The following is a 16,309-nucleotide window of genomic DNA, read 5'->3' on the forward strand; positions in this document are numbered from 1 at the left end:
ACTCTGTGAACTGTATAAAGCAGTTTTTTCTTGTCTGTTATCTTTCTTTGACTGGAATATTTACAATAAAACAACAAACCATGAAATGTTAGTGATGGGTGAGAGCTGTTTTGGTTTGGAAGGCTTGGTTTGGTGTGTCTAATATCCAGGTAGGAAACTAACAGCAAATAAAAATAGAAACCACACTTTGTGCCTTCCCCTCCCCCTGTCCTTGTCTTTTCTCTCCCACTTCTCTCCACCTCTCTCTCCACTCCCCCAAACCCTTTCAACCCTTTGTTCAGATCCCAGAAAAATCTAGGTGGCTTCTTTCAATTTTTAGTTCTGAGTCTGAGCCAACTGTCCCCCACCCCCACCAAAAAGGGATACACATGTTAATGAAGTTCAGAATTCGTAGGGTTTTGTCTTCCTAAATGCACTTTCACAGAATGGCCATCTACTGATACCTAGGGTAACTCTAGTCAGATATCACCCCAGATTCCACTGGGAGCGTGAAGATTACATCAATTAAAATATAATACGTTGCTTTATTTCTTTTAATTGCTCTGCAGAGCCCAATGGTCACAAGATCTCTGCTTAAAAACCCAGGTGGGGTGTAAATTGAGCATGTAGATGGCTGAAAATCTTTTGGCTTCCTCTAATCCAATGCTTGTATGAGAATATTCATCCTGGGAGCTTGCCAGCCGTCCCTCTTATTGGTTAGTTGAGACTGAAATATCATGATAACCAATCCACCTGGGGCTGCTCTGTGAAAGTTTATTAGTTTTGGATTCCAAGGAGTTTAATTTTCTTTTGGAATTCAAGGGGAACTTCCCCATGGTGTATGAGGCCAGAACAGGGCTGGGACATTTCAGACACAGCACATTGGTGGTTGGAGTGAAGCTTAAGAGAAACATTTGTGGCCCTCCCACCAATAGGGTGTTCACAGCAAGGTAAAGTAGTCTGGAAATGATAAGGGAGATTTGATTCCCGACTGGTTGTCAGCTCTCTTGGGTAATAACAAAGAGGTCTGTTTGGAAAATGCAGAGAAGGAATCCTTTCATAAAGATTTTGCTTAAAGCTAGTGCTTCCTATGGGGCCTTCTCAACAGAAAAACTGAATCTTAAGTTGCCTTGAGCTTTGAGTAATTCCCCTGACATTCTGGAAAAGGAGATTTTCTCTCCACAGGCAGGTCCCCACCAGGGCCAAACAGAGTGCCCTTGGGCTAATGAACCAGTTATCCTCTGGTACACCTCAAAAATTGTTTATGACAGGCTTTGAAAAGACTTCCCATACGTGTGACGTCCAGAAGGGGAAAATCCTCCAATTCTAGAAGGGAAGTGGTCAACAACCTCATTCTCATGAGAAACCAGAGAAGTATTAATAGAATGTTATCATTTGCATTTTATTAGTCTCATATTAATTTCCAAATCTGAAGGGTAAATGAAAAAACAATAATACTACCAAGAAACAAATAGCAGAACTCATGCTGAGCTCAGGAAAAAAGGAAATCTACAAAGGCGATTAAGTGAAAAACAACCTCTCTGACCAGAAATGAAAGAAATGAAAGAAAAATTGAGGACCCAGGAAGGCATATAAAGAAATTAAGCATATAATATGACCATATAAGTGTATGCATATAAACATTCCCCTGACTGGGGCTTACTGAGGCAAGTCAGGGAATTAGAGCACTTGATTCTATTTAAAGTTCAGACTATATACCTACTTTATTATAGAGGGTGGAGGTCAAATCTGTAAGAGCAAAGATCTTCCTGCTAAAATTTAGCTAAAGAATCCAGCCTGCCATTTGGTATTCCTAGTACTCAACCTAATATTGTCTCTTGGCTCTGCAAGAGGAAAATAAAGATGGAAGGGTCTCACACCTTGCTAGCACTTTTTCACAGATTAGTGAGTGAACCAGAGAGCAGCCTTAGCACCGAGTAATACATCAGATTCTGTGGGAGATAATGGAGAAACCAAAGCAGGGGTCAGTACTCTGCCTGGGAAAACAAAGCTTACTTGTGAGAAAGAGAAAGAAAACCACAAGATCTGTAACGAAGTACTGGAATATATGGTTTGGCCTTATAAACCATATAGAAATTCACAAGGGTTCCTTAACCAGGTGATCAAGATAGCAAGAGAGGGCTTAATGGAGGAAGCAGTTTTGTCTTTGGGTTGCTAAAATGTATTTGATGCCTGCAAAAACAAGATTTTGCTTCATCTCCTTTGGAATGAAATATAGTTAATTCATGTTGATGAATTCAGTCCTCCTCTGATGAAAGATAGTTGTTGCTGTTTTCCCCCGACCCACAGCATTCCTTTTGGAGAATTCTGGCTCTCTCATGATGCTTGCTCAAGTTGGCAGTCGATCTATTTAGAGATTCTTACCACTATCTCATTCCTGGGCATTTTTAAGTTGTGTTAGTGGAATTAGCTACAGAGACAAACGGCCTCACTCAACAATGCAGAAAGACTAACTGAAATGAGCAATGAAACTGTCTGAAATGGATTATGAGCTGTTTTTTTTTTTTTTTAATCTCAAATGGTTTTTACATGGGGGTGAATGAGTGAATACAGAACTGAAGATTCAGAGTCAATGTGAAGTTGATACAGAACAAAATCCTCAAATTTTTGATGTACAGAACCATTCAAACTGTCTTCCTTTTCAATCCATTAAACCATCCTGTTATCTAGAGCACAGGAGACTGCCTGGGAAGTTATTCTACTTGAATTGTTCTGATTAGATTCTTAGTAGCTTTTCCACTAAAAATAACAGAATGTAACTTCTATTTCTACATCATATGTAATCCTATAGTGCCAAGTGAGCTAAAAAAAAAAAAAAAGCATTTTAAATCACTAAAACTTGGTCAAATGTCAAGGTCAAAGGAGAGAAGTCACAGACAGGTGAATAGCATAGGGCAGCATTCCCAAGAAACTGTGCGTGTCCACAAGCCAAAATGTGGTGGCAGGGTTTTAAAACTTAAAGAGAATTAAGACAAAAGTAGAGAGAATCAGACAAAAGTAGAGAGAATCAGACACAAGTAGATCCGTACAGAGACTGAAAGTTATTTTTCTTTGCTGCTTTCTCCTCCTTTTTATGTAACCTAAATTGTGTGTGTGTGTGTATGTGTGTGTGTGTGTACAATGTGATTGTGTGTGGTGTGTGCAGTTTAGTATAGACATGCAGGTTCGTGTGTGTATATGTGTGTATGGTGTGGTTGTGTGTGGTGTGTACAGTATAGTACAGATATGCAGGTTCATGTGTATGTGTGTGTGTGTGGTACATGGAAGGAATGAGTGTGGTGGATGTGTTTGTGTAGCAGTTTAGCACAGATATGCAGGTCTGTGTGTGTGCTGTATGTGGCGTGGTATGTGTGTGAGTATATGATGTGTGTGGTATGCATGTGGTATGTGTGGTGTTTGTATGGTATGTGTGAGGATGTGGTGTATACGTGAGAATGTGGTATGTGCGTGCAGGTGGTGTACGTGTGAATTGGCGTGATGTACATTGTGTGTGTGATTGTATGATGTGTGTGTGAATGTGGTTGAATGTGTATGGTGTGTGTGAGTGTAGTGTATATGTGCAGCAGGTGCGTGGTACTGTGTGAGTGTGTTGTGTTTTATGTACAGCATTGTGTGAGTGGTTTCTTGTGAGTGTGTTGGTTTGTATGTTTGGGTGTAGTGGGTGTGAGTGGTGTGTGTGTGTGGTGTGTTTGTGTGGTATTGTGTGAGTGTTGTGTGTGTGGCAGTCTGGCAGACATGCTGGTGCCTCTTGTGTTCTGGTGTTCCTTTCAAAGACAGAAGACACTTCCGTTATCCTTCACTTCTCCAGTGCTTCCAGGTAACATGGCTGGGCTTACTCTTTGGGCGTTTAGTGGCTTAGTTCTCACTGAATGGTCTTTGATATAATTTATTTCTAACAGAATATATATGTAGATGCACAAGGTAGAAGGTTTTGTAAATTCCCATTTCCAGTTGAGTGATAGTATGCCCAAGCTGACTTCTGAAAACCTATTCCCTTCCCAGAACAAGGTTCCTCTGGCATTAAGAAGTGACCAGAAAAAATGTCCCACCAATTGTGTGACAACACAGCCAACAGGGACGAAGGCAGTGCAGACTCGCTCTCACTTGTACTTCATACCCATCGATAGCCTTGTCCATGTCAGGCAGAAAACAATTTTCAAAAAGGTCAGACAATAAAAATGTTAAAATTTGAGCAGTCAGATTAGCCAAGAAAGTACAGGATTCAGAAAGAATATTTTAATTTGACTAATCTATTTTTATTTAAAATAAAATAGCAGATTTGCTGAGGCTTCTGTTATTTTCAGAGAATTCAAGACTGTCCCTGATCTGGCTCCTGCTGATCTTTCAACCTTCTCCTGACACTTTTCTCACTTCCCTACCATGCCATGCTGAAGTTCAACCATACCATTTACTCCTCTGTATTTATCCGTTTATCTCATGCTTATCTTCCATGCCTTTTCTCTGGCAGTTCCCACCTTCTGGAATTCTCTTTCTGGTCATCTCTGCATTGCCAAAGTCTCCCCATGCTTAAATACCATCTCCCCTATGAAGTCTTCATTGTTCTCCAGTCCAAAGGAGTAAGGGACAACTCTTCTCCCCTGAACTTTCTCAACCTTTCTTCATGACCCCTGATGATTTTCTGCATTTCATTGTAAATGACACATGCTGTCCTCTTACTCCCACCTTTAAGCCCTTGAAAGTGCAGAGCAATGGCTTTTTCCCCTTTTCTCCTCTCATTGTGTGTAGGATTCCTGGCACATATTTAGTTCCAATGAATGAATGCATGAATGAATGAGGCAAATTCAACCGAGAGCAAATGTACATAAAAATGCTGCAGATAGGAAACTGAGTGGCAGGGATATGCTAATACGCATTTGATTTAAAGCAACCATGGGAAGAACAACTTAATAATTTACATCAAGCAAAAATATGACTTCATTTATTTTGCTGGGCATGAGCCTGGTGGGGAGAGCAAGTTGATAACATGTGTGGGTTGGGAGAGGTTGGTTCCAGTCGGTAGGTATGAGGGAATGTTTTCTTCCAGCTGTTTCCATGCATTCTATATAGATTACAAGAATTCAGGGGACTGGGGAGATAGCTCAGTCGGTAGAGTGCTTGCCTTATAAGCACAAGGCCCTGGGTTCGATTCCCCAGCACCCAAAAAAAAAACAAAAAAAAAAAACATTACTCTTGTGTTAAGAATTCAGCCTCCTGACACCCAAGCCAGCTTTGGCAAAACCAACCAGCCTTCTCCTGTCTCTCCTCATTATCCTCCAGAAGTGATTTCTACCCCAAAATAAAATTACCAAAACCTGGTTTGTGGGTTATCCTTTTTGATGCAAGTCCATCCAAGTAGTAATTGCTCAGAAACACAGTCATCTTTACCAAAATAATCAGAATCAACCTGAGTTTCCTCTTTACTTGCCAGAGAAAGACAGATTTCCCCTTGGTAACTTGCTTTTAAAATGTGAAAACACCATCATGGTTTGAAGGGCAACAAATTATAGTTCTAGCATTTAGAGCAACTACAATAGTGGAAAGTCTGGTCAGTTTTGACAAGTTTAGGAAAATGCCCCTAAATAAATAGTGTTCGTATTTAGATCAAAGAAGAGAGTCATGGGGGGTGGACCATCTTTTCTCCAGTGTCTCCTACATCCCAAATACATTTGTTTATGTAATCCTCATGTTAGCACCATGAATTAAATCTTCTTATTTTCAAGAGAGAAAAAAAGAAAGCTTGTTGAAGTAAAATAACACGTCCAGAGTTCCACAGTCAAGCTTCAAGGTGAAGGGTATCTTCCATTGCATCAATTTTCCTGAACCCATCTGGGGTATTTGTCCAGAAAGGATAGAAACCTGGCAAGGCTTCACATGTGCTCAGGCTTGATTCTCTTCAGCTAGGACCTTTGCTTTTTATTGTATAAATAGATAATCACTTTGATTCCATGACTGTTCAACCCTGATATTTTGCATTTGCTTTTGAAGGAACTTGCTTCTATAATGCTCAGAAATCATCAGAGATGCTAAATGCATTATTTACAAAAGAGATGGAATTTTACCAGAAAAAAGGTTTTTATTAGGGTCTCTGACAATGTTTCTCATTATTAATCTCCAGAAGTCTTATGGTTTCAGGAGAGCACACATCAACCACCCAGTACAGTCAACAGTCATTTGGTTGATATAAGCATCCAGTTGCTCTGATTTTTTTCCAGAGTAAGAAAGTCATGTTAAATGATCAGAGAAAACAATCTAATTGAAGAAAGCTGTATATAAGTTCCATATCTAGAAGTTTACCACCTAGACTTAGAAATATGGAAGGTTCCTCCAGCAGTCAGTTGCTTCACTTGAATTCATTTCCCTACTATTCAGACTGTACCCACACCATTATAATGAAAAATGTAACTCTCAATTTGCAGTGAATATCCCTGTATTAAATGCTAAGCTGGTGGGGAAGAAGGGAAGTTTGTGGGTAGAGCTGAGGGGCATTAGGATGAATGAGACCATATGGGAAAAGCAGTAGAATTTACATTCTGTGTAGTCCCTAGAACTAACTGTGCATATTGCTCAGTACAGAATTCAAAAGGCAGAAGGTTTAAACAAAGCAGTGAGTTCCTTGCCACTATAAGCATGGGTTTATATCACCAGAGATTCTTTAACAAATAAAAATATCAGAGAGAATTCTGTTATTTTGTTGAAAGTCAGAATAGATGAACTATTGTGGTGATAATAATTATATAAAAGTAATTTAATAATAGCAACTGTCTTTTGTTGAGTACTTAATAATTGCTGGATGTGTTCTCTGTGTTTTATATATGACATGCCATTTTTATATTTGCAACAGGTAGATATTATTTTTCTTATGGTACATAAAAAGAAACTGGACTGGCATAGATTTAGAAATCAGTGGTGGACAGGATTTGAATACAGATGCCTGACTCCAAAGTCTGACCTTGAGATTATATAATTACCAGGCATGGGACCTATCTTCATTTGTAGAGACAAAAAGAGGACACAAAGGAATCTATGTATACAAACCATAATTCAAGGAATAAATATAACATGACAGAAAAACATTATCATCTAGTTGAAGAGACATGAAATGTGCAGTCGCAAAATAACAAAAGATTTATTTAATAACAGATATGACTATGAAAGGCATAACAGGAAATTCTGTTATCAACAAACAACATGTATATTCAACAGGTATTTATTATAATGTGGTCAAAAACTTCCTCAAAATCTACTATGTACACATATCTGTTCTAGACACTGAAGGGTACAGGAAACAAGACACTTAATGTTGAAGAAACTCACTTCTTGGATCACTTATTTGATCTTGAACCTCAATTGGTTTTGTGAAATTTTTGTTGTTGTATTGGTACTTTGCCCATCCTCTAAATCTTATATATTTATTAACTATCAGTAAAGTAGTCCACATACACTATAGAAAATTCGGAAAATCCAAAAGGTGGAAGAAAAAAAATCCCAAATATCAGTACCTAATGATGCTCATATGAAAATGTTGTCCTCTGGTAATTTTAAGTGATTTTGAATCACTGTGCCCCTCCTGTATGCTACTGCATTATTATCTAACTTTCTCTTCATACACACCAAGCTTATCCACAAGATTGTGAGCTGTGCCTTTGAAGGCTGGCAGCACACTTCTCCGGTGCCCCAGAAACACTGGCACAATTCTCTGAGTTCTAGGTGCTGGAATAACTGACAGGTTCACTGCTGACTCATTTATCAATCAATAAATGAGAGAACACAAAGTAACAGAACAATCTTCTTGCTCTTGAGGCATTTACAATCTCTTCTGAAGGTCAAGTCCAAGACAAATTATGATAAAAGTGCAAAATGAGTGATTGTACAAAACTCCTTAGAAAGAAGTGGTGTGTAGTGAGGAAAGGTGACCTGGGACATACCTGAAGGGCATAGCCAAAGAATCTGAGATCATTTCTTTTAACCATCCGGTAAGTCCCTGATAGAATGGGTTGGTCTATCTCAAGCCAGTTCCCATTCTTCTACCCGGTGCCAGGCAGTCTCTCCATCAACTGTCTCAGAGGACCCACTCTATGCTCTGCAAGCAAAAGAAACCAGACTCCTCTCTCTGCACAGGGGGAATTGCCCAGCTACTGTTTCTCTCAGCTCTGGGACAAGGAGGGAATTCTAGGCTACATAGTAGCCACTATGAGGATATCTTTCTCCAGTGGTAAACTTACTAGAAAAGGGGTTTCAAACTTTTTATAGTTCTCTCTCTTTTAAGTGAAGTCTGCTTGGGTGGAAGTGCTGAAATAGTACTCTACACTGCCTAGTTATCTGATAATTGTGGTCTCAGGGCCCCTGCCGTACAACTTGTGTTGAAGTGTATTGGAGCTGGGTGACCTGCCTTGGCTGTGGTGGGCAGCATGTGGGGGACACGGGGGACCTGAAGACTTCTCAGATGGCCCAAATGCAATTAACAGTTCACAGCTAATCAATAAGGGCATAGCAATCTGGTGAATGTAAGCAGGGCTGGATTTGAAGGATTTTCAGGTAATCATATTGGAGAATTACCCTGGGTATAAAGAAAGGTATAATATCTAGCTACATTTGGCACACTGTTGCTAAGGTAGTAGCAGCTTGTCTGACAGGATGTCCACCCCTTTAACAGCTCTTTTAATTCCAGATGAAATGAAAATTCCCTTCCTAGTAGTCATTAAGGCTCCAATTTTATTTCTCATTATTAAACCATGAAGTTGGCCAAAACATTTAAATTAAGCAAAATGAAGAGATTTATGAGTGAATTGGAGTCTAGGTGAAAATTTCAGGCCTAATCTCCAGAGATTAAGAAATACACAATAACTAAATTATTGGAGAGAAAAAGCAAATCTCAGAGTTAACAGGAGGATATGTTCTTTCTTATTTTTCCCAAAGAACCAGCTCTTTAAAATTGAATTTGTAGTTGATAATTTCATGCTTGGTAATACCCACACGATTTGAGAAATGTTGGAAGAAGACCTAAATGGTATTTTAGTCTCTATGCAGAACTGGAGAAATACGTCAGATTGATAGCCCCAAGCAGCTGACAGACTCCTATGGAGAAGAAACACTGTGAAGAGAACAACATAAATTAATTCAGATCCCCCTGCCCTGAAGACAGAACCCTGCTAGGTGGCCAGCAAGGAGGTCAGAGATTAAACTTGTTTGATCTTCAGTTTTCCCACTGAGACCATCATGCTAGAGGGAAGGATGTTTCCAGCTAGCAAGTGGCCAAGGGTAAAGAACAGGACTGAGATCCCATTCAAATGCCTTATCAAAGGCCACCTTATTTCTGGAGAAGATTGCTGTTACAGAGGCAAATTCTAAATGGTAACTGAGATGAAAGGTTTCACAGTCAGCCACCCAAGCCACCAATCATTAAAAGCATCTGAATTTAAGACCAAAGACCATCAAGAATATTCATAATCCCATCTCCAGGTTCTAGGACTTTTCCAGTTGTGAGAAGAGGCACTTAAGTGAGGATATCAAATTGTTCCTGGGGACTTTCAGAAAAGAAAAGGTGCTCACTTCAGATTGAACACCAAAGCTTGCCTTGAAGATAAATGTTTTGATCTGCAGGTTATTTTTAATTACTTCAAGACACCCCCATTCCCAGACAGCACATCTCCCCAATACACCTGCAGTGGTACCTGAACTTGTTATCAATAGAGTTATTTCTTTGGGTTAAGGAAATATAAACTGAGTTAGCCATTTGAAGTTGGTCATTACCCAGTAGCAGAGACAAGGTCGGGAATTTGACAAGGGTGATGTCCACTTTGGTGCAGATTTACACAAGACCTGGTGTTAGGAGACCTGCCCAGGAAGATCCTGGCACTGGGTACTATGAAAATACAGGGGTGGAGAAGAGGCTAAGGAGGAAAGAACTGTGTTGACTTTTCTTGACTGTGACAAATACCTTAAAAAATCAAATTAGAGAAGGAAAGATTTATTCTGATTCACAGTTTCAGAGGTTTCAGTCTATGCAGAAGGACATGGTGTACTAAAGCTGCTCACCTCATGGCAATTGGGAAACAGAGATAGAGAGCAAAAACGGGGCTGGGGAAAATACACACTTTTCAAGATATACTCCCAGGGACCCACTTCTTCCACTAGGTTTCGCCTCTATAGTTTCTACCACTTTCCAATAATGCCATCATATTATGAATCTATCAATGGACGAATTCACTGATGAGGTCAGAGCCTTCATGTTCACTGATGAGGTCAGAGTCTTCATGATCCAATCATTTCCCAAAAGCTCCACTTCTGAGCATTGCTGCATCAGGGACAAATCCTTCAACACATGAATCTTTGGGAGGATACTCCAAATCTAAACTATAAATCTAAACTATAACAGGAACTAACATTTCTGTCATATCTACTGTATTCCAGGCATATACTAGGTACTTTTATGTAAATTTTTCACATTTAATACTTACAATTAACTCTCTAAGGTAGCCTTATTACCCTTGTTTTAGACCTGCAAATTGAAGGCTCAGGGAATTTAAGTAATTTTCCTAAGTTCTCCCAGCATGCATCTGAGCTCAAGTTTGCCAGGCATCAAAGAGCTCGCTCTTCCTGTGATATCAGGCTGACTCCCTAGAAATGAAGGAATAAAGGGCTTATTTCACAGCTGGGTCAGCCAGGATTCACTATCGTGGTCTATGTAGAAAAATGTAATTGGAAGAAACTCCAGATTCTCTCTTAATAAAACATTCCAAGATTGGAATGGGGGTTGTTATAGCTTAGATCTAGAATGTTCCCCCAAAGTCCGTATATTAAAGGCTTGGTTCCCAGCTTGGTGCTATTAAGAAGTAGTAGAACCTTTGAGAGGTGAAGGCTAGAGGTGTGCTCTCAAAGAGGAGAGTGAAAAGGTAGCTTGTTCCTCTCTCTCTCTCTCTCTCTCTCTCTCTCTCTCTCTCTCTCTCTCTCTCTTTTTATAACCTACCAGCTGTCATGATGTGCTGCCTTGTTTTAGGCCCCATAGCAATGGGACTACTTGATTGTAGATTAAAACCTCCAAAACTGTGAGCCAAAATAAACCTTTCCTCTTTTAAAATTTGATTTATCTCAGGTATTTGTTATAATAAAATAAAACTGATTATCACTGAGGTAGAATCTCTACATGAGAATGGAGGCTGGATTTGATAACCAGATTTTGTACCCTCAAACTCATCTTCCCTTCAGATTCTTATCACAAATCACTGTTGCTGCCATGTTTGCTTATGGGGCCATTTCTTCTCTTTCACAAATCAGACTCAATTGGACTTAACTGATTCCTTAATTCCCTATAACAGAATCTCAATAAGACCGAATGGTGAAAATAAAGCTTAGCTAAAAGGCTCATAGATAACAAAGGGAAAATGAACACAGATTACAAGGTAACTTGTAATGGACTTGGGAGTTGTGACTGCTCTGAGAACATGGTTCATTACCACAGGACCCTTTAAAACCCCTCCCTGCCTAATATCCAGTCTTCTTCCATGTGACAGAGAGGAAGGCCCCACCCCAATACCCTACTCCAAGAAACTGGGAAGAATTTAAAGCATATCTGTGTTCACCAAATAAAGCCATCTTTGAAATTGTTAGGCAATTGTTTTCCCCATGCAGATGGGTGCCAAATTTATAACTCAATTTGAAAACAGAAAGTAAAGTAGCATAGGGAAAGACAAAGACCTTTGTTTTAGTCAGCTTTTTCATCATTGCCATCAAAAGACCTGAAGAAAACTACATAGAGAAATTTATTTGGGGTTGACAGTTTCAGAAGTCTTATTCCATAGATGGCCAATTAATTTCTCTGACCCATGGTGAGGCAGAACATCATGGCAGAAGGGAATGGAGGAATGCAGCTCTGGACATGGAAAGAAGGAGAGAGGCAAAGAGAAAGAGAGAGAGAGAGAGAGAGAGAGAGAGAGAGAGAGAGAGAGAGAGAGAGAGAAAGAAAGTTCTATTCATCAAGGACCAACCCAAAGGCATGTCTCCAGTGACCTACCTCCTCCAGGTATATCCTACCTGCCTACATATAGTTAATCCATATAAGTGGATTAACCAACTGATTAGGTTAAGGCTCTCATAACCCAATCATTTTCCCTTTGAAATTTCTCATATTGTCTAACACATGAGTTTTGGGGGAACACTTTATATCTAAACCAACATTCTGACCCTGGCCATGAAAAGTTCATGCCCATCTCATAATCCAAAATACATTTGGTTCATTTCCAAGAATCCCCATAATCTTTAACAGCTATAGCTTTACCTAAAAGTGAAATCCAAAATCTCCTCTGAGATTCAAGGCAAACTCTTAGGTCTTTTCCCCTATAAAGATAAAAAGCAAGCTACATATATCCAATATATAATGGCACAGAGTAAACATTTCTATTCCACAAGGGAGGAATAGGAGCATACAGAGAAGGGATGGAACCAAAGCAAGACTGAAATCCATCTGGGCAAACAAGTCCTGTAGCTCAACATCCAGCATCTGGGGCACATGGCATTGTGATATATTCTCTAAGGAGCTTGTGTAGCTCTGCCCCTATGGCTTTGCTGATTGAAGTCCACATGACATTTCTTTTCACTTGTTTCTGCTCAATTCCTACAACTTTCCTTGGCGGACATTCAACATTATTGACATCTCTTTATTTTGGGGGTCTCCACTACAGTTTCAGCTTCCTTCTCACTTCCTTATGCAACACCATCTCAGGGGTTTCCCACAGGGACTCAAACCCTGCTATACTTTGCTGGCCTCTCAGGCCTTCCTTGTAAATCTTGGTGGAAGCCTCCATGACTCCCTAACTCCAGCATTCCTGTAGAACCATCACCACAAAGTTGATGACAAGATCTTGAGCAGTAACCAAGACTTGTAGGACCAAGCTGAGTACCTAGTTGAGCACAGTTTAACAACTTCCTATAGGCCTCCCTGTACAAGCAGAGTGACTTGCTGGTCTCTTCTCAAAGAAACTTTTACTTTTACACCCTTGAGCCTGAGATGGGTGCAGTCTTGACAATTCCTGAAATGCCCTCAAATCATCTTTCCCATTGTCTCTGGGTAAAATAGTCAGCATTTCTCTAGTGTTTATAAGCTCTTTAACAATCACAACTTCCTTGTCCCTAGTTTCACCTGCACTTTTCTTGCTAAACTTCAAGTTTTTCAAATCTTTCTGCTCCCAATTATCATAGTAAACTTGACTGAAAGCTGTCAGCAATATCCATGCCTCTGCCTGAATTCTGTGTTGCCTTGAAATTTCCTCAACCAGATTGATTATTACATCACATTTGAATTTGGCCTCACAAAAAGTTTCAAGACAGGAGAAAAATGTAGACAAGTTTTTTGCTAGAAGATAACATGAATAGTGTCCAGTCCAATTCCCAATAGCATCTTCCTACTCTGAAACCTCATTAGCCCAGTCTTTACTGTCCATAGTCCTATTGGCTTTCTGGTCTTTGGAACTCCCACTAGCACCATCCATTAAGCTCTGCTTACAACATTCTAAAGTTTTTCCAGATTGTATCTCTAAAGTTTTCAAAATTCTTCCCCCCCTACAAACCAGCTTGAAAGGTTTCTGAACTATGTGCTCAGGTTAATCACAGGAACAACCCCAATCTCAGTATCATTTTCTGTTTTTGTCAGCTTTTTCATCACTGTGACCAAAAGACCTGACAAGAACTACATAGAGAAGAAATAGTTTATTTGGAGCTCACCATTTCAGAAGTCTCAGTCCATAGATGGTTGACTCCATTGCTCTGAGCCCAAAGTGAAGTGAAACATCATGACAGAGGACACGAAAAAGGAATGCAGCTCCAGGTATGGCAACATGTAAGCAGAGAGAGAATTATACTCGCCAGGAACAAAGTGTAAAACCCAAAGGCATGCCCCAGTGACCTACCTCCCCCAGGCACACCCTACCTGCCTACAGTTCCTTCCCAGGTAATCCCTGTCTGTGGATTAGATTAAAGCTCTCAATACCCAATCATTTCCTTCTGAAATTTCTCACATTGACTAACACCTGAGAAAAACTAAACCATAACATACATTTTATGACTTATCAAAATATGAATGCCAGTAATTCATTTTAATTTTAAATACAAGTGCTTAAAGCACTGGTAGTAATGATCTCCTTTACCATGGTCATTTGGGACCTCATTGAATACATACTTCATGCATTATCCACTTCATTTAGAACGATGGTAGGTTTTCACAAAATTACCAAGCCAGTTATTTTCAAACACTTGAAGATCTTCAAGACAATAATGAAAAACATGTTTCACACCTATCAGATAGGTTAGATAAATAAATAACTCTGAAAGGACAAGAGCTGGCAAGAATGTGGGTTTTAGGGAACTCTCATACCTCCATTGTTGGCAAGAGAGTAAATAGGAGAAAAATTTGATAATCTTTAGTAAAGGTAAAGATGAGGAATGCTTCATGAACTGTCAATTCCTTTTCTGGGCATATATTCTAGAAAAATTCTTGCAAATGTTCACAAGTAGACTTGAAGAACAATATTCACTGTAGCAGTTTGTAACAGCCAAACAAACAGACAAAATCAGTCCAAAACAAAACAAATATACCCTGGAAACAGTTTAAAGGTACACAAAAAAAGGAATGGATTTTTAAAGCCCTGACTTAAGCAACATTATGCAATAATTCATCATGGTAAAAGGAATGAATCAGCTCTACATATTTCCATATGGATAAGTCTTTACAACATAAGACTGAATGAAAACCCCAGCAGCTCAGGTGTGAGCTATGCTGTCACTCAAATGTTCTTAATTATATGGACAAGGTCTAAGTTTTCAGAGGTCAAACTACTGATCATTTGCCAGCAAAGAAGCTTTTTGGGATCTCATAATTTGTGTACATCTGTAATGTACAGAGAAGGCCATTTGTGCTTTGTGTAGGCATGGATTTGGTGTGCACTGATGAACTGAAACAGAGGCAAGCAGGAAAACAAAACCAAAAGCTACTCCCTATCACAAATGGAGAAAAGGAGCAGTGACCTGGTTAAAGGAATGCAGATAAGTGGTTTTTAATGAGAATGTGTTAGTCAACAGAAATCTGGACTGGACTGTTCAAGAACTCAGATTGCACTGTTTCTACCAACTGAGTAAAAGAATTTAGAGGTGTTTTGCTTTTTTCTCTACTAGAATATTAAATCTACTCAAAGGATCAACAGAATGATTTTTTTTTTTCAAAATGATTTTTAGTCCTATGTGGCATTTGGAAGGAAATAATACCAAATGGAAAGTGATTACAAGAAATCAAGAGGGAAAAGTCCATCTAATCAAACTGTAGAAACACTTAGAAACACAGAAGTGGCATGACACAATGGAAAACTGAGTCAAATTCTGGATCTATACTTATGAGCTGGTGGCACTTTGGGAAATTCATTTAATGGTTCTAACAATCTCCATTTTTTTTTAAATAGAAACTCTTACAGTGTTGCTGGGATAGTCACAGAGGTAGGCTATGTAAAGTGAATATTAACAGGGCTTGGTAAATAAGGGCCCAAGAAATGCTTGAGGTGATGATGTAGTGGTAGTGATGATGATGATGATGATGATGATGATGATGATGATATGGTGATGATGTGATGATCATGATAATAATGTGATGATGGATGATGATGATGATATGATGATGATTATGATGTGATGGTGATGATGATGCTGATATGATGATGGTTATGATGTGATGGTGATGATAATGATGTGATGATAATATGTTGGTGGTGGTGATGTGATCATGATGTGATGATGATGATGATGATTATATGATGATGATTATGATGTGATGGTAATGATAATGATGTGATGATAATATGTTGGTGGTGGTGATGTGATGATGTGATGGCGATGATGATGATGTCGGTGATTTTTTCTCCTCACTGTTATCATCTATGTCCTCCTTCTAATAATACTTATGGTGTGGATATAAAAAAACAGATAACCGATCAAAAGTTATCTATAAAGTATTTAGTGACAAAATATAACTCTTGCACTCAGAGCATAACTGACCAGTCTCTCCTTAACACAATGTTTTCCAATTTCAACCTTCTTTTCTGTTTGCACATTATCGATTAGCAAAGAGCTGGTAGAATACATGACATCAGAATTGTGCAGAATTATTCTTAAAGAATTACCTTTTGGGCTGGGGAGATAGCTCAGTTGGTAGAGTGCTTGCCTTGTAAGCACGAGGCCCTGAGTTCGAACCCCAGCACCCAAAAAAAAAAAAAAAGAATTACCTTTTGGTGAGCTGCTGTTAGCTGAGGTGGAGCCCAGTGACACTTGCTGG

This window comes from Sciurus carolinensis, chromosome 11, assembly GCF_902686445.1.
Source record: "Sciurus carolinensis chromosome 11, mSciCar1.2, whole genome shotgun sequence".
Lineage (NCBI taxonomy): Eukaryota > Metazoa > Chordata > Mammalia > Rodentia > Sciuridae > Sciurus > Sciurus carolinensis.